The 20,728-nt window shown below is 36.8% G+C and overlaps 1 pseudogene; it reads left to right on the top strand.

Annotated features, from left to right (window-relative positions):
* The first annotated feature begins 6,849 nt into the window (after positions 1–6,849).
* LOC129430824 (cadherin-13-like) lies at positions 6,850–16,747 on the top strand (annotated as a pseudogene).
* The last annotated feature ends 3,981 nt before the right edge of the window (positions 16,748–20,728 follow it).

The following is a 20,728-nucleotide window of genomic DNA, read 5'->3' on the forward strand; positions in this document are numbered from 1 at the left end:
TTTTCACGTCGGTTTAGGGTTAGATTTACATAATGACATCCCTACCCAAACCTAACTCTAACCCCAACGCCAGGTGACAACTGTTTAATTTCGCGTACACTGCTTAATTTTGCGTAATCTAACCCTAAACCGATGTGAAAATTGTAAGAAAATAGGAAAGAGAATGCAACGGACCTAATAGTATTGAAGTCCCCAGTTCGTCAAAAAATGACGCGAAAGGTATACCCTCCCCGTCACATATTGACGCATGGTCAAGTGTCGTCAAATATTGACGACATGGGGTGAGGATGTGTTGGCCGTTTAGTGATTTAAGTGGCCACAGAGCCAAGCAGTTTCTCTTAATGATGTATATAATAATAATAATAATAATTTGTTACATTTATATAGCGCTTTTCTACAGCACTCAAAGTGCTTTACATATGAAAGAGGTAAACTTCTCAACCACCACCAATGTACAGCATCCACCGGAGACTAGGGTCATCTTGTGAACTAGCTTGAGCATGGCAGCCATCTTGTGAACTGGCTTGGGCATGGCAGTGCTGCTAGCGGTCACAGAAGCATTACAGCTAGCTAAGGCAGAATCCAATCCTCGGTTTTGATTTTACTAGACCTATCGGCAGCCTTTGACACAGTCAATCATCAGATTCTTCTTGCCACCCTATCATTGCTAGGGATCACAGGAACTTCTCTCTAATGGTTAAAATCTTATCTCTCCGAAAGATCCTTTAAGGTGTCGTGGAAGGGTGCGCAGTCCACAGCTCCCCAGATGATCACTGGGGTTCCTCAGGGATCTGTGCTTGGTCCACTTCTTTTCTCCATCTACACAACATTCTTAGGACGTATCAGATAGGCACATGGCTTCTCTTACCACTGTTTCTCCCAGACGATCCCACCATTCCAACAGGTATTACAGTCTGCTTAGAAACACCGCTTCCAGTTGAACCTTATTAAGATGGAGGTGTTTGTAATTCCGGCAACGTGTGACCAAAGCCGTGGTATTTATATTTTATATTTTAAAATATAAAGCCAGCCAGGAGTGGAGCAAAAAAAGTCCTGCGCTGCCTCAGCAACGGCTGGAACAGAGCCATCTCAGCAGCAGTCACATTGTTAAGAGTCAGCCCCCTCAAGAGCTGACCGACGTGCTCCACTCCTAAACAAGATAATGCGTACCTTTGTCTATAAAGAAGCACAGACAAGAAGGAACCTATTCTTAATGACTGGCTACCCATTTTTTTCACTAATATGTTTGTAAGACAGTCAAACTAAATTTGGACAGACAAATCACATCTTCCACCACCACTTTTCAAAACAACGTTACATCATTTGACCAGAGGGAGCCAGTACAGATAGATCAGCCTAACTACATTGTTGTTTGGAATAATGCCAGCTTCCATCGTGATGCTCTGATTTGTAACTTGTATATTTTGTTGTTTGGAATAATGCCAGCTTCCATCGTGATGCTCTGATTTGTAACTTGTATATTTTGTAATAGAATATGTAATGTAATATGTCGGCATAGAGGTGGAAAGTGAATGATGAAAACCTTACCATCCGTGTTCACCTCATCCTAGGCCTAGGCTTCAGTAGATGCGTGCCAGGGGTGGATCAGGCATGCAAGAACATTTTCCCCTAGCTGGCATAGCTTGTGATGTTTATTATTTTATGGCCTTGGTATCAGATTGTCTAATGTATCGTGAAGTTGTTTGTGATACATAGCCTTAGTTTCTACAGAAAGGTGCCCACAATCATTTCGTGTTACGTAAAACCTCTTTTCTTTTGTTACCACTCCCCACTTCCACAGTAAAATAGCATTGCTTCATTTCGTAATTGACCTACTGTGTAAAAATACACGTTTCGTTTTGTTGCTCTACCTATATGAATTTTCCTTGTGATAAGTGGTCAGGGGGGGGTTCTCCGATAACGTTGTCTCTTAGCGCGCTAGGAAGACTCTTAAGTTAAACCTTAACTACAGGTATACCTTTCCTACGTGTGTTCTCCGAACTATACCTTAGGTTGTTGCTTAAGGTAAACCTTCTTAAGTTCGACCTTAGCGGGTGCTGTCCATGGTGGAGGTGCTGAATAGGTTGATATCGATTGCTCGACAATCAATTATTCACGTCATGTAATAGGTTTCGCTGCGTTATGAGATAGCGGTGTTCTTTATTAAATAAACATTTTAGAAATAGTTCAAGTTCAATTTATTAGGAATATCTGGTAAAAATATTTCAAATTGCAAACAACTAAATTCAACGTTCTATATTTTATATCAAACCCGTGCAAAACCGGCAACTTTATTTCCAAACGTATCATCTTTAACTGCTCCAATTCATCCGCTATGCCTTGAAAGGATGATTTGTTGCACAGGGGAATAAAGTGGGTTGTGCAAGTACTTGGCTGTGCATTACACTTAAAATATATAAAAACAAACTGCTGTTGTTCATTAGTACACGCGTTTATTGTGCTTGGACACTGTATGCACAAGCAGCGCGTTAACAATGCGGATAAAGCTTAATGGACGCATTTCTGGAGCCTGTCTGTCTGCAGGGCCACATTAAGAGCTCACTGGGCCCCGGGGCTATGAATTACTGCAGGCCCCCCCCAACACCACTTTAGGTCACCAACTACAGAGAGAACACATTTTTCTAAAACACTGCTGAAGTTGTTTTACATAAATATAATCTATAATAATTCAGAATAACAGTTGCACGAAAAAAGCTGTTAGATTAACACTAACCTGTAAACATGACTTGCTAATAGCGAATATAGGGGTGGGCGATGAGCTAAATGTTTTTTTTAGTCATTTTATCTAACAATAATGATATACTTCACAGTCAAGTTATATTACTTTTAATAAGAATTTTATCATATGGAAATATAATGCCACTAACATTTCAGAATTCTTTTGACCAATTTCCATATCACAAAAAATAATAGTCACTTAAGAAAATAATCTCAAGCTTACTGATGACAAGAGTTACAATTAATAACAATAGAACAAAGGCACACAAGAAATCGACCTACTTGAAAAACTTAAAGCATTGAATAATATTATATTGTGTAAAGTAATCAAATATACAGTACCTATCTTTCACTATAAATTCAACATTCATTCTTATTTATTTTACAAAAGTGATTCAGTCAATGGCAGTAAATTACTTTATTTCTGATGTTTGATTTATTTATATTTATTTAATGTTTATTTGACAGGGACAAATGGATAAAACATTGCTTTATAAAAAATACAAAGTAGATTCCATGCATACAGGTTTATAGCCAAGACTAATTTGCAACCCCTGTCCCTGGTTAGGCTTGTAAGGTTAAAACAGAGATTACAGAGTATTGAAGCACAAATTTATAGCTATTAAAATATATACAATAAATACATCAAATACATCAAATAAGATGTGGGCTTAAATAGATGTAGTAGTCACTACACAGAATCTAAACAAATTTATACATTAAGTTGTAGCCTGTATAATCAGCGTTCACAAAGTTGTTTCAGTTTTAGCCATTGCTTTAAATGTGTATTAAAAACCTTGAGTCCTTTCAGTGTTTTAATTTCTGATGGTAAAGCACCATTTTATGCCATTTTAAAGTGATGTCTGACCAAATGTTGTTCTACGTTTTATATTGCTAAGCAACCACCGAGTAAGCTGTCTTGTCAATAAAATATTGACGCGTGAGCGCTCTTTTACTGTTAACTGTCATATTAGCAGAAACTTTAAAAATAGGACGCTTGCTCTGACCTTGTTTGAGGGTGAGAGGTGCACAAAGACGCAGGAGTAAGTACTCACCCAAGTGAGCGAGTGGAGTCCGGTTCTTCAAAGCCCTTGTAAACTTCCCTTTCCACAACGTAAGGCCCGCCTCTCCCCTCATTCGATTGGACAATGCGCCCGACGCGAATGACGTCGGGCGCTTCTCCGCTCTCAGCGCTTCTTCAAAAGCGCGTGCTGCGGCTGGCGGCAAAAACCTAATTTGTAGGGGGCGTGGTAAGGCTTTGGCAATCAGATGTCTAGTAGCAGTCAATCTGCTTCACAGCCAATCACGGGCCCCCTACTTGTTCGGGCCCCGGGGCTTTAGCCCCGCCTAGCCCTATGGTTAATGCGGCCCTGTCTGTCTGTCTAAATATAACATATCAAATATTATATAATAGCCTATAAATATATAGTATGATTGCTTTAAATTTTAGCTTTGATTAGTTTTAATGTGGAAATTTTGTTGACCTTAGATTATACAAGCAGTAATCATGTGCACAGTTTGTTTTTAATGTTTATAAAGAATATAAGAAGATGGCATGCAGTTGCCTCAAAGTTATAAAACATTAAAAAACTTCGATGCAAAGTCGAATTAACATTAATAATCATAATTATTTTTTGTAATTTTACCCAATTTATTTATGCAGCTAAAATACTAGCCGTTAGACTAAGATTTAACGGATATGAAATGCACAAATGAAATAGTAGGATTTGCTGTATAGCTGCCAGTTTCAGCTGCCAACTCCATCACCCAAAATATATTTTTTAAATAGTTTCTTAATCCTGTAGCATTTAATAGTTCGCAGTTGAGTTCCCTTTGGAAAACATAATTAAAAATCTAACAACCATCAATGTAATGATGTCTAATTATGTAAATGTTTTATTCTTTAAATATAAAAATATTTGCCTAATTAAACACGGAGTGTATTGCATTTTTTTTTACAAAAATTTAGTTATATAAATATGTACATATGTGACTACAATGTAAGCTTTTATGAAAGTGATGGCCCCTAGTGGAGTCAAGTGGGATAAGGTATAGCTAAGAGTGCTCCAGACCAACCTTACGAACGAACGACTTACAGAAGTGATACGTAACTAAGAACGTTTCGGAAAACACGTATTAGCGATAAGGTACAGCTTAAGGTACAACTTAAGAACGACGTAGCGTTAAGGTAGTTTCGGAGAACGCAGCCCAGGCCTGATTCACACTTCCATGGAATTCTTTCCTATCATTCTATGGAAAGATGAAAGTAAAGGAATGGAATGACTTTCTTTTATAAATCTATCCTCTTACAGAATATACTGGAGAAATAGTTTATAAGATAAACTTTAAAAGATAAACAAATAGATCTTTTGTGAGGGTTTTGCAAGACGAAAGATAGACAAACAGATAGATAGATCCAACACCCTTATCAGTTTCTAGCTTGACAAATCTGTTCTGTACTTAAGAACCATGATGCAAATGTCATTTGAGTTGAAAGCAAAAGCTGAGATCTTGTGTATAATTTTGTTTTGTCTATTTATAAAAATTGGTGTGTCTTGTAATTATCTAGTCATAAATTATAGATTAACTTGATTCGGTCACTGTGTTGCCATGTTCTCACAAAGCCTTATTGTTGAAAGTAAAGAAAGCATTATCCTTCCCCGAAACTGTAAAAATGTTCAACCCAGTAAATCGGAAAACTTCGGTTTCATTGCTGCTTTTAACTTTACGTGTGTACAAAAGGCTGCACCGAATCATGAATAAGTCACGACTGAAGGGTGTTGTAAGGCACAACGTGAAGCGGAGTCAAAGCAAACCCTTCAGCCATGACTTATACAGAACAGCCTTGGGTAACTTAAATGTTTTTATTAAAAGATTACCACACGGTACAAAATTCCAAGAGGGATCTGACCCGACGGACAGTCTCACAGGATGACTGCTATAATCCCCAGCAGGTTTCAACAGGGAGAAAGAAAAGGTGCAGGGATACAGTCATAAAAAGGTTTATAGGTAACAGGTGTAATCTTTTCAGATCATTTTAAAAGGGTCAACGTATCAGGGACTTCATTTTTTACATGTGTGATGAAACCAGAAATCCAGGGTAGACGGCCAGAAATTTGACCTTTGATGAAAATCTGGGAACGAGAAATGGGAATGGCTGGATGGTCTAACTGGAGAGGCGAGTAAGGTAACACGACTGCAAATCTACACCAGTCTAACATCCAGGAAAGGTCCATGCGTCCACAATGTTTACACAAGTTCTGACCCTACAATATTAGGGTGGCCATTCGTGCCAGTTCCGCCGGACCATGCCGAACATGTTTTCGGGTGCGTTCTCCAGAAGTCACGTTGGTCGACCGCATACGTCATCAAGGTTTAATATTTCGGGTTCAATTTCAGAAAAGCAACCGTTACATTTCAAGGTAATAATGAAACTACAATGATTGTATGTCTAAGAAGGAGAACGCACCCGAAAACATGTTCGGGACGTGTCCGGCGGAACTGGCACGAATGGGCACCCTATACAATATTAATGTGTCGCTGCATTAATCAAGTGTAATGAGACCGCTCAATGTTGCAGGTGGTTGTGTATGTGTATGTTTCAGCAGTTTCACTACTACAATAAACAATTGCTAACACTAAAATCTGTATACTTTTACATGTAACATGTTGCTCTTGTGTTCTGTAATACCGGTTCGGACAAAACGGCTAAAAGTGATTGACAGGCAAATATACAGAAATCATCATAATGGTGACCTTAAAACCATGGTGACATTATGCAACGCAGCATACCATATGATTATGCTTTGTTTTGTAACAACATGAATTCAAACTAAAACAAACATTGGTTTATTATGTTCCACTCAAATCCTGAATACAGTGTTTTACCGTGGAACATATTATATTTTATGGTACACATGAATACAGTATGGTAATCTTCATAGAGTAACTTCCTCCAAATTGTCCAGCCCACCAATATTTGAATACCCCCATTCCTCCTCCCTTATTTGTCATGTGAGCAGCCTTGAATACTGAAGACAGAGGAAAAGTCAGTGTCAGTCGAGCAGGACCGTTCACTGAAGTTCACTGGATTTTCACAGCGGTAACATAATGACTCTACCTGTGACTTTTCTCTTGCTGATGGTGAGTTAAAGGACTTAAGGAGCGCACGCTTCTCTCTGAGTGCTCGTATTCATAAACAGTAGATGTTTATGTTTTAGAAATGAAGTGTGCCTTTCACACTGTTTAAAGCCAGGTTAATGCACAACAGGTGACTAAAGGAGTGGTTTCCAATAAGTAATTGCTGAGGTGATTGTAAACTGTGTGTTTATGGATTAAAACCTTTTAAAGAGCACAGGAGGCAAAGCAAGGGCATGTTGACTCAGAGATATAAATTACCATTGTAGGGTGTGGAGAAAAGTTGCTTTCATTCTCATGCATTTTTCAGACCATGACACGAGACTGATAGTATGTGTTAAAAGGACGCTTTGTATACGATGGTCAAAATGAACGCCTCTGGATAAGATAGATTAGCTGAACGTGCACTGTTAAGCCTTTAATGTGAATTTAATCTCTTTGAAGCGTCATAATGACAGGCATTGTGAAAAGTGAAAGCTGCTCTACTTAGAAAACTTACTTCAATTGGTAAACCTAAACAAATTGTGTTTTATAAACTTTAATTTTCTCACTTTAAGTAAAAAATGTAATGTGAAAAACTTCAATTGGCAATAGCTAAAATATGTAAAAATTTTTAACTAAATTTTTTCACTTAAAATTTTAGGCCAATTTAAGTACTTTTTTAAGTTGATCCAACTTTCACTTTTTCAAGTATGGAGCGTCAGGTTTTGCAGAAACCTGTTGAGTATAAGAATGCATGCTGTCATTAAATTCATGTGAATTTTTATGTCCTCACTGAAATTCTGCTGATAATGTCCTTTGACATGAGAAATTAGTAGTGTGTTGTGGGCTTTATTTCAAAGGCTTAGTTTGACATGTCAAAACTAGAATATATAAGGTGGTGTGCAGGGTTTATACGAATATGCCCTCAAGCATTTCTGAAGAGGTGTCAGAGGAAATTTGATTTGCCTTTACTTACACAATATAAATAATACTATTACTGGCAGAAAGCACTAAACTCATAAATTTAGTCGAATCAAAATGCAGTTATTCATTAATAAAAACTTGTATATCAAGGGTAAATGACTTACATTTCAAATTGGAAATTACATTTATATAAAAATGAATGATAAAACAAATAATAATACATGAAAACTTCTTAGCAGAGAGTTTACATAAGATTTAAAGAAACCCGTTTGACCCGCATTTTGTTTTGCTCCAAAGCAACTGTATAGACCAGGGATGGGCATCAAGGGCCACAGTCCTGCAGAGTTTAGCTTCAACCTTAATCGAACACACCTGAATGTCATTTCCAAACAGTCCTGAAGACTTCAATTAGATTTTTCAGCTGTGTTTGATTAGGGTTGGAGGTAAACTCTGCAGGGACACTGGCCCTCAGGACCAGGAGTTGCCCACCCCTGTTATAGACCTAAATTAAATATATATATTTTAGTGTTTGTTGCTATATTAGTGTTTTACTCTCCTGAAATGAGGGTACAAATGCTTCTCCTCACGCTTTTCAGTACAGAAAAAGACTTTTACAGACACAGATGGTAAAAGTGAGCTATCATTTCTATTTACAATGTATATGAAATACTGCTTAAGTTATCGTTTTCTTCTAGACATTTTGTGACTTTTTCTCATTTAGGGCCATGAACATGCATGCAAAGTTAGGATACACTGATGTGTTTTGAAGTGGGTTTTTTTTTAGCAAAAATAATAATTTTGTTACGATTTTGATGTTCGTGGGTCAATTTGACCCATATTTGTTTGTTCCAAGGCAACTGTATAGACACAATGTTGTTCTCCAATGTATGTTCTCCAATGTATGTTCTCATTGGTAGTCGCTCCCAAAAGTTGCTCATAATTTGCATAAAGTTAAACATTTCTCAACTTAGTCGCGCAACTGGACACACCCCATCCAGTCACCAACGGTCACTCGTGTCGCCAGAAGTCGCCAATCTTCCATTGAAATGAATGAGATTGCGTCGCTCTGCTACTGCTGCTAGTCTGAATGCAGCTTTACAGTGTGCTGCGCATAATGTATTATTGCTCTTTTGCACATGCGATGCAGTTCAGGACCATGACCAGTTTTCACAGGTGTCTGATTTTAGCCACGTAAGGTGAACAGTCAAACAAAAAATTGTATCTGAGCTAAGAATCTGAATTGAGCATTAAAGCTTAAGTAAATTACTTCTGATATGTTTTCTTATAAATTAGCATTTTGGTGCTTTATTTTCACAAATGTCACTTAAGTCATTTCATTGGTATTTAAACAATTTCGACTGTCTTTAGCTGCAAAACCCTCTGGGGTGGTTCCCAGACAGGGATTAGACCAGTCGTAGGCTAAAATAAATGTAAGAGCTGTCCAAACTGAAAACAACATCTGATATATCTTAAAATGCATCAGTGCCCTTTGCTTCAAAATGCACACAAGTAATTTTTTTAGTAAGACATGTTTGTTTAAACAAGTTATATTTCCTAATTAAACTAAGCTCTAGTCCTGGCTTAAGCTGTGCATGCAAGCTTTTCTGGTAAAAACGGCCTCTTCTAAAACAATACACTTTTATGGAGAAGAGTCAGTTGCAAAATCACTAAAGATGCAACTAGAAACATTGCAAATGATGAACGTCAAAGTGTAAAAATAAAGAAACCACACTGTAAAAAATAAAAAGTTGACTTAACTTACATTTTCAAGGCAACTTGCTGCACAGCTTTTTTGAGTTTACTCAACTTTTGGATGATGTAGTTCACCTAACTCAATTTACTGAGCAATGACAACTTACACCAAAAGTTGAACCAACTTAAACTGATTAGGCTATTAGCAAATTTCTAAGTTTACTCAACTAGTGACTTAAGTCCTCTCAACTATTACAACTGTATTCCAGCATCTATCCATAAAGTTAATACACATACAAGTTGGGTAAAGGACAGTTCTTGTGTTCCTGTGTAGCTCAGTGGTAGAACATTGTGTTTGCAGCGCAAAAGGTCATGGGTTCAAACCCAGGGAACACAAGTACTGATAAAAATGTCTAGCTTTTAATGTAGTGTAAGTCGCTTTGGATAAACGATCTGCATGTTTTGGACTGTGAGAGTGAACCCACAATATCACAGAGAGAACATGCATACTCTACAAAGAAAGGTCTCCTTAACAAAGTCTTTGTCTGACTTAGTCCTTTTTTGAAACAGAGAACTTTTTTGCTGTGAGGCAACAATGATGCGCACTAACTCATTGTGCTGCCCTCTACACTGAACACACACTTCTCAATCATGGTAACTATGAACAAACATAATTCTTTAAAAATTACTCTAATGACAACATATAACTAACATTAACAACATAACAACATAAATAAATCCAGCAAACATTAAAACAGTCATCTTTTTTAGTAAATATTAACCAAAGAAGTGAACATGTCGCAATGCATGCTGGGAACCATTCCGACCATTGTTTTTTTTTAAACTGCTTGTTCAGATTACTCAGGTTGGCAAGTTGGGTGAACGAATTGGACAAAAACTTTTTCATCTAAGTCCAGTCAACAAAATAATATTTGTTAGCTGAATGATTATGCTCTTTTCATTCAGTGAACACAAAATAATCAACTGACGCCCTTCATCAAAGAAATCTTTGTTCAAGTTACTTAATGTTCTTTGTTGAATGAACATTTTAAAGTTGGATTTTTTACAGTGCAAGGGACACATTAGGGTGTGTGAGTGTCACATAAGGATTGTACTCACAGGGGACACAAGTTTGAATGTGATCCACAGTTTTTTTGCACATCGTTGCTCATTGAATTTATCTGTCAACAAGTGCACAAAGTCAACGTGGCATTTAGTGGATTTTGCTAACAAAGCTGTATTAAGCGGATTTGAAGCATTCAATATCATTGAATGGTGTTTTTCAGTTTGGACAGCTCTTACATTTATTATTGATGGAGGTGGTGTTTTGCTTTTGCACTTAAATGCACCTAACATGCATTTAAACCCTACACATATGCGCAACAATCTGTCAAATGCTCTATTCTTCTGTCAGTACACAGTAATTAAAGACAGCTAATGTAATGCCATCACGCTGGACTCTTTGACTTTGACACACTGTAACGTTACAGAAAAAATCCCCCTGAAGCAACATGACGTTAATACTCCCGCTGAAGGGGAAAAGGTGTGAACTCAATAGGATTCAAGCTTGAAACCTTTTGAATAATAATCTAGATTTTAAACCACAGAACCAGCTAACTTTTTTACATTATTTTTTTTTTTTGCAGATCATTATTATTACAGTAGAAAATCTAATGCTTGTTTATCCCTTGTTTAAGTTTATGGTTATTTTTTTTAACTCAGTTCGCCTGGACCATGTGTGTGTGGGCTGACACAGAAAGGATAAGAGAGAAAGTGCATGTATTATTGATTATTTTTCTATCGAAGAAGAACACCCTGGGCCTTTTCCATATAAACTCGGCAAGGTGAGTCTTGTTGTAACAGCCGCTCTCTGTTTTAAAGTTCTGGACATGCAGAAGCTCATTTGAATGAATATAAATGTAAATGTCACTGTGTGTGTTTCAGATTGAACTTGATAGGAAGTATTTAGTACATTTTGAGCTCTTTGGCGAGGGTGTGGACAAAGATCCGAAAAATATTCTGAAAATTAATCGCGAAACAGGTGAAATTGATGTACTTGCAAAGGTGGATTATGAAGCTATGGACAGCAGAAAAGCTCTCAATGTTACGTAAACTACAGTTTATTTATTACATCATTACGTCATTTAATTAAATACACTGCATGAAAGGACTGTATATGGTATATTGAGTTTTACCTGACCAAATTACAGCTCCAATTTGAAGCAATAAATAAATCCAATAATGCAGTGGACACGAGGCTCGGAGTTGAGATCAAGATACTGGATATAAATGACAACACCCCAGAATTTAAACAAACAAATTATGATGTCAATTTGGAGGAATCACAACAGCAGGGTATGTAAATGTCCTTACATTATTTATCTGAGATAATGTGAAACTAAAACTATAGTTTCACTTCACACAAAAAAAAGTTTAATTGCTCACACTCCTCTTTTTCTGAAGTGTATTTTTTTTTTTAATATTCAAGCTAAAGTCATTTTTTGTGTGATTTACTGTTTTCTACATAAAATCATCCTAAATCATGTAGAGAACAATCTGTAAAAATATAATCGTGATATATTTTATATTGACTGAGTAAGATCATGTCAAAGATTGAAATCAGTGAGTGAAATCAAACATTGATGCTCTTCATCTCATCATTAGATTATGAGACCTCAGGCTGGATTTCACAGAACGGAAGAAACACAAAAACTATTATTGAAGAATCATTACAGCAAAAAGTACATTAGTTATATTCATCAAAAGTGCTTTTTGGGTCACTATCATTATATATATGACCAGAATAACAATTCTTCTAACTTTTAATTTCCACTGATAAAGTAACAACACAAGGGCTTAAAGGGGACAAATCACGAAATCTGAATTTGTCCATGTTTAAGTGCTATAATTGGGTCCCGGGTGCTTCTATCGACCTAGAAAATGTGACAAAGATCAACCCATTAACTCAGTTTTGGTAAACCATTCTCTGCAAACATGTGAAAAAATATGTTATTGAAATTTGGCCCCTCTTGTGATGTCAGAAGGGGATAATACCGCCCCTTAATCTGCACTATCCAACCATGGCACTGCCATTAAGTGAAGACAGAAAGAGAGAGAGAAAGAAAATAATTGACAGCACAATTCAGTTTCAATTTCAACAACAGTGTTTGCATTTCATCAATTTCAAAGGACACACCCAAAAACGACACATTTTTGTTTATACTTATAAAGTGGCCATTTATAATAAATGATATTTATGGTATTTTTAGCTAAAGCTTCATATATGTGCTCTAGGGGCACTAAAGATTTATTTTACATCTCGTGAAATGTCCTCTTTAAATAATGACATGATGTCTGTGTGATCTATTCCTTTGACACTTTCTTTTATCAATGTTCATTCAGAGAAACGCGTTACGGTAGTGTTGGCAGATGATCACGACAACTCGAGAACCCCCAATGGAACTTTCTCTTTGACAATCAAATCTGTCACGCCACAAACTGACAACGTTGAGTTTTATCTCAAACAGTATGACGATACAGGGACTATTTATTTCAATGGCTGCTTGGACTACGAGGTATAAATTTCACTTGTCTTTCATGTGAATAAAGGTGTTTATAAACTTTTATGCATACTGGTATGTGAATTTTCAAAACCTGCAAAGAATATTTTCAGTATCCGTGTTTAGTCCAATCGTGCACTTTTTTTTCCACACTAAAATGTTTTGGGTTATTTTCAACAGTGTTGGGTCAAAACGCAACAAGGCCATTTGTTGGGTTACAGTCACTTAGAAATGTTTATATTTGAACCAATAATATGTTAAGACAACCCAGCATTTTGGGTTAAATCAATCCAGCTGTAAGTTAATTGACAACCTTGTGGTTTGGGTTCCTTCAGTTTTGACCCAACGCTTGCTTGAAAATAGCCCAGCAGTTACAGATGTTAATTCTAGTACATAAATATACATTTCAGAAAGCTCACAAATACAAGATTCTGGTTGAGGCGAAAGACCACGGAGAGAAGGTACAGCTGTCGAGCACAAGCACAGTGACAGTCTGGATTAATGACAAAAACAATCATCTTCCAGAGTTCACCGGCCAAACCGTGAGTTTCTGAATGGACTGAATGAGTGTTTATACTTGTGATGTTTTCAGTTATTGTTTGTATTCTAAAAAATATATATATTGGCAAGTTTGACATACTCTTAAAGAAATATTTTCATAATAAATACATGAATATACTCTATAGCAAACACTAATGAAATCAAAAACTTTCTTTTAAGCAAATGCTTAAGACTGCTACCGACATCAAAAGTGATAGAGAGGCAGGGTTTTAGGATGTACAAAATTCAGCCTGCAATCATATTGTGCTGTCATAAAAGTCCTTAATATCATAAAGGCATATTTGATTTCTGTTTCAGGGCACTGGGAAAGTAAAAGAGCGAGAGATTGGCACAGAAGTTTTACGACTTCAAGTAACAGATAAAGACAGTAATGGTACAGACGCCTGGAAAGCTAAATACACAATCTATGGAGATACGAAAAACAATTTTAAAATCAAAACAGACCCAGCTACGAACGAAGGGATTTTAACCGTTGTTAAGGTAAGTCAGTGCTTTAAATTTACTTCTGAGACATCCTGATCCCAAGTGATTTTATACATATTTTACAAGATTTAGTTTATGTTGGAAGAGATCACACAAGTATGGCAAAGTTAAATAAAATGTTTTTACTTCCTGAATGTCATGAGATTTGAGGTGAAGTGTGTAGTTTTGTGTTGCTAGTGTATGACACTGCTCTCGAACCCTTAATAAAATAATAATTAGAATAGAATAGAAACTTTATTGTCATTGCAGTACAACGAAATTATAGTTTGAATACATAAACAAATATATTATTTCAAATCTCAAAATTTCTGAAAGACAACAATAACAAATAATTCATTCAAAATTTTGTATCGATTGAGCTTATGAATCATTTATACGCAAGCAGACTCTTACGAAAATTAACCATCGTTTTACTACAAAAATTTTGTGGTAACCAGGGTTTTGACAAGTTACACCATGGTTACTGTTACTGTTTTGCTGATAGTAATCAATACACCAAAAAACGCTTTAATTTTCGTAAGGGGAGATGCTATCACACATCATCTTAAATAGGGTGACCATACGTGACATTCTTCCCCAGACGCATCCTGGCCAGGATTTCGGTGCGTCTTCTGGAAGTCGCCCTTACGAAAATTAACCATGGTTTTACTACAATTAAAACCAAAAGACCATGGTTACTGTAGTAAAACCATGATAACCACAAAATAACCATAGTTAAACCATGGTTAGTGTAGTAAAACCATGGTTTTGCTCATAGTAATCAATACACCAAAAAAAAACATGGTTACTACACTTTTACCACAATAAAACCATGGTTAATTTTCGTAAGGGGTATTTGTTGACCGCATACGCCACTCAGTTAAAAAAATAAGACATACAATCATACTTTCATTCTTACCTTAAAATGTAACAGTTGCTTTTCTGTTATAATAATAATAATAATAATCCTCTGTATGCGGTCGACAAATACGACTTTTTGAACAATTGCACACTTTAGCTGTGCAATGTGAGGATGTTATTTCGATACATTTTCAATTTTTGCATGACTTTTCTTGTGGCTCTATTTGACTCTTTCCAAACACTCAGCCAATTGACTACGAGGAGCAAAAATATCAAAATCTGTCCATCAGTGTGCAAAACGAAGCTCCTTACTTCTCCTGTAAGATTAAGAACCGCACACCGAATGCATTGGGAAGGTGGGAACTTGAAAGATTTTCTGAAAACCCTGAACAAATTGATCCAAAACTTTACAAGTCCATTCCAGTGACCATTCATGTTGAAGACGTCAACGATCCTCCGGTATTCATACCACCGGAAAAAAGTATTGTGGTATCGGAGAACTTAGATGTAGGAATCCATCTGACCACCATGACGGCTAAAGATATGGATGGAGGCCACGATAACACATTTAAGTACGTGGAGCTATTCACTTTGTTTATTTGTCACATACACAACTTAGATTGTGTAGATATAAATGGAAAAGACAATTAAAATGAAATACAGAATAAAGAAAGAATAAAATGACACGCTAAAAAACAATTTATAGGATAGGCTACAGTACAAATCTAGCTGTATTTACCAGGCTGTTTTTCCTACTCTCAGATTTATTGTAGGGGAAGATCCTGCTGGATGGGTAACCATTCATCCGAAGACTGGACTAATATCCTCAGCTAAAGTTATGGACAGAGAATCAGAATATGTAAATGGCAGCACCTATAAAGTAATCCTGTATGCTGTTGATAACGGTAAGAACCAAAATCACTGCTGTCAATATTCTTGTATTTGGAAGTTGTTATTTTACCAGTTCACACATTTCTATACTTATTTTGTAGTCTCTTGCTATTGAAGACGAGCAGTTTTGAAAACATTGTAGAATTAACTTCCGATCTTACACTTCCAACTGTGCAGATGTTTATCTCTAGTACAACCCCCCCCCCCAAAAAAATTAGGATCACAGTTACTTTAGGTCTATATAAAAGTATAAGCCATGTTTTCTATTTCAATATTTTGTACACAGGCTGAATTTATGATCATTGTATGCATGTGATTTACAGGTCAACCACCGCTGACTGGCACAGGGACTTTATTTATTAACCTGAGAGATCAAAATGATAACGTGCCAATATTGACTGTGGATCATGTTAACATATGTCTGAACAAGGAGCCCACAATGGCCAACATAGACCGATGAGGACACTGTCAAATTTTTTTATAATTGTGAATGTTATAAAGAAGCTCTTTTGTCCTTAATTTTCATTGGACCCCATTAACCATACTTTGTTTTCTTATGGTAACATTGCATTAACTTTTTTACCTTTTTAACAAAAAATATTTTTTACTTTGCTTTTTTCAAAGTTTATAAAAAGGAAAATTACTTTCAAATTGTCTTTCTTTTAATAGAAGCAAATCTTCCCTTTGGTTTTCATTTGAAAGTCCCCTAATATTAAAATTTTCAAAGTGTAATATTACTCCCAGGTAAGGATTGGTATTGTTAAGATTTTAGTGGTATTACTACTATCACTGACACTGCTTATTTTTATAGATACTTTTTAAAATATATTTATGAAAAAGGAACAAATTATGAATTAACATATTACTTTTATTTGAATTAACATTGCTTAATGCAAATTAAATTAAATAAACAATTATTTAGAACAGAAGAAACAACACTATTTTGCACATTTTTTATTCTGACATTTAGAAAATCGATTAAATATGCAATTTCATCTCATCTATGTGAAATAGTTTCCAAGTAAGCACGTAAGGCTCTGCAAACCATTTAGATCTTTAAAGGAACAGTATGTAGGATTGTGGCCAAAACTGGTATTGCAATAACAAAACTTTTGTTTAAAACTGGCACTGCAATCAACCAAATGGTGGCCAATACACAAAATGACAACATAAACATCAGTTGAGGGCTGCAACTCCACTTTTTAAATGACAATATCCTGGCCAGACCACTGTTGTCAGTGATATAAGTATTTGAAATGAAAATTATTTCTTAATGTCTAGTGACATATCAGGGTCATTTTATGATTAATTGATATAAATTTCTTACATACTGTTCCTTTAAGAGAATTTTAAATAGAGTGAATGTGTTCAGATGCAAGTCAAAAATGTGCAACATTTTCCTTAAATACTTTCACATCAAACCTGCTTAATCTCACCCTCAACCCATCTAAAAATGGTCAATTTAAGGCAGAATTCATTATAGTGACATTCACATTATAACAATAAGTATAATGTTAACTATAACCATATTAGCGCCCACACCACAGGATGCTAACGATAACTTTATGCTAATTTGCTTGCAAGGGGTAGTACTCACACAAATCATTTACCTTCAGTGGCATTAACTAATATTGCATATTTCCTTTAAAGATGCAGTGTGTACATTTTAGCAGTATCTAGCAGTGAGATTGTGAATTGCAACCAACGGCTCAGTCTACCGTTTACCAGAACAAATAATAAAGTATGGTAGTCGCCACAGGACATGTTGTTGTCTAGGACAAAAATTAAGAAAAATGTACGACTACATAATTCTGAGCGTTCTGAATGGGGCGAGATGATTGACAGTAGATGATAAAGTTATTTGATTGACAGCTGCACAGGATGAGCTAACGTCAGCTTGCTTTGCTCGTCTTCATAATAACAACAACATGATAATAACTTTCTACGTAGTATGTTTACCGTAGGTACACAAAACAAGCAACAACTAAGCCAAATTATGTTTTAGATATTTTACCATTTTACATTACCCGAGTGCGCGGAAAAATTGGGCTGAAAACAGTACTCAAAATCTTCTTGACGAAAGAGATGGTGGCATATTGAAATTTTCGAGCAATCTGTGCTGTGTCAGCTGAGGGTCGGGTTGAGGTAAACAATAAAAACTCCCGGTGGCCTAAATTGGTTGTCCTTACATCCACATACTGCACAGGTTCTATTCATCTTTTATGGAGGGTTTTGCTGATCTCCCCTGCAGAGCCTGGAAAAACTGAGTTATTGTTTGGTTGGGTTCGTCTGCTGGCCAACTTCAAGTTGAATTGAGTTAATCTGAGAGCAGGTTGATCGCCTTGTTCGACTTCATGCGGTGCTGCAAGAATTGACTAGCCTGGTAATACCATCCTCTGCTATTTTGCTTCGCTTCATAGACAGAGTCTGGCTGGGCATAATTGACAATCGTTTTCCTTCTCGTGGGAGGGGCTTGTCTGAAGTTTAAAATCATTGGTCTAAACGTAAGCCAATCACACATAACATTTGGATATGATGTGCTTTATGCGCCGGATCAGCCGCATCAAATCTCTGCTGTAAAATACACATATGATTTGAAAACAAACCCATCGAGTGAAATACCAGAGTTAACATGGCTATGAACGACTTTTGCAGATTATGTTAAGTAAATCGTGCCAGAGCTAGTTGAACACTATCCTTACGGTGGCTTTCCACTCACGTCTAATTGGAGGAACGCCCCTCTCTCCTCTCAAACTCTTCCACCAGACAACCATAACCATATGTAAATTAAATCTTCCTAACTTATTTTCTGGTTAATCAGGAATGTCACCAAAGAATGTTTGCCCACGCGTCCTCCACCATTAACTGTGAACAATATAATTCCCTTCCATGATTTCTCGATCGTTGTGCACGTCAAGCTGTGCTGCACACAGTTTCTCGCTGACGATCGGTAAAGTTGATAAATTAAACTTTTCCAAAAACTTGTTGGGAGTAGGGCAACAACATAATCTCCATTCAAAATGTTTAACAAACACTTTTCTTGTTCGGGTTTAAGTTGGCAAGTGCCGGTTCTCCAAAACAGAGCAAATAGCTTTCTCTGTCTCCATGTCCACAACAAACTACAACCGTGATTCGGCGTTTAGCGTCTATGTCACGGCTCTCAGCCCGCCCTCTGTTCGTTGATTGGACGGTCGTTTTGAGACTGGAGGAAAACGGTTTGAATGGGAGGTATCTCAGACTGAGTACAGAAGCGTAATGAAATTTAGCGGAAGTACGAAGTCTGACGTAGTCAGGCTAAGAATTGACAGCCAGATGACGCCAAAGTACTGCGAGAGCGATTCGTGAAATCATATGGAGGAGTTTGCTTTTAAATCGCTCTCGCGGAACTTTGCCGTCATCCGGCTGTCGGTTCTTGTGGCGCCGCATGAAGTTGAACAAACCTGAAGATTGCATTGATCAGCGGTTAATGGGTGGAGCCAGGGTCCGAAATTAACACCCGCCAAGCGCCAAATGCGGGTAGATTTTCCGTTTGGCGACTAAATTCAAAAGGCTACCCGCCACACATGCAATATAATGTGTTTGCCAGTAACTAATCTGGGGACGAGGTGAGCTAGCCACAGAACGTCTTTACGCTCCAAGTCTCGCACTAGAGACGGTCTGTTTCTAGCTAGTATCTGCTGCATATTAGCTATCAAAATGCATCCCCGCCCTGCCCGTCGGGCTATCTTGACTTTATAGGGAGGAAAAATATATTTAAATGCTTATGTATTCTTTCACAGATTTGGATGTGTAATATTAGTGTATAAAATTCAGGCATTGGGTAAATTACGTTTGAGCGCGTGCTCGAGTTTTACTTTCACTTTCGCAATCGCGCGAAAAGACGCAGTACAGGAAGCAATCCTTCATGATTTGTCATGGATTTGTTGGGCAAATCCTCCAACTTCGTCCTGTCAGTCATTACTATCCTCACGTAAGAAAATTAAACTCTCGCAGCAAGCTTTAAAGTACAGATTGTACGGGCAGTGAAGAGAGTGACTCTGTGCACAATCGCTCTTAAAGCGACAGTAACCCCTGTTTTTCGGATCGAAAAAATGATCCAATCTGTAACTAGATGATCCAAACTGTGAGTTTTGTGACCCACTAAACCACTTTTAAATGGTGAGTATATCTGATGTGGGGATGAGCAGGAAAAGTTGGTTTACATGGAAATCCAGTCGTTTTGTTTGCTAAAAAAACAACAGCATCGAAACAACAACAAGAATAGCAGATTAAACATTGTGGTTAGAGGCTCTATTGGCTTTGTAATGGCAAAATTTGGCCTGTGGTAAAACTAATTGAATAAGCCTGTGCTATGCCCACAAAGTCAAGTGGCATTTTCTTATCTGTGACTTCAGTTAATATATGTATAGATGTTTCACTTTGGTTAGAATAAAAATTTGTACTGATGATTGATATGTACTGAAAATTGATATGTGTTATTTGTGTTTTGATAGATATTTTGTCTTAATACTCTACATTAAAAATAATGTATTTTTTATTCGGGCTACTTGCATTCATTTCGGGCTACCAAAAACTGAAGAGTTCCTGCCCGAAGGGCTACCAGGGATTTTTGCGAGCCCTGCAATGAATACAGCAAAGGAAATCAATGTACATGTGACAAAAAAGGCTGTTTATTATTCTGGCCGGTAAAAAATATGCTTGGCTGGCGGATTTTTTCATCTACCAGTCCCCGTGGCAGGTGAGCCAAAAAGTTAATTTCGGACCCTGGGTGGAGCTAATGACTCAGTTTCGCGCAGTGCATTCTGGTTAATTGAGTCCAGCAAAGACCGTTACGAAAATTCCACTTCAACACATTATCAACCTAATAATCGAAATCGTGCAAATTTCTTTTTTTTTTCTCATGTAAAATGCAAAATAGA

Source organism: Misgurnus anguillicaudatus, chromosome 13 (genome assembly GCF_027580225.2).
Source record: "Misgurnus anguillicaudatus chromosome 13, ASM2758022v2, whole genome shotgun sequence".
Lineage (NCBI taxonomy): Eukaryota > Metazoa > Chordata > Actinopteri > Cypriniformes > Cobitidae > Misgurnus > Misgurnus anguillicaudatus.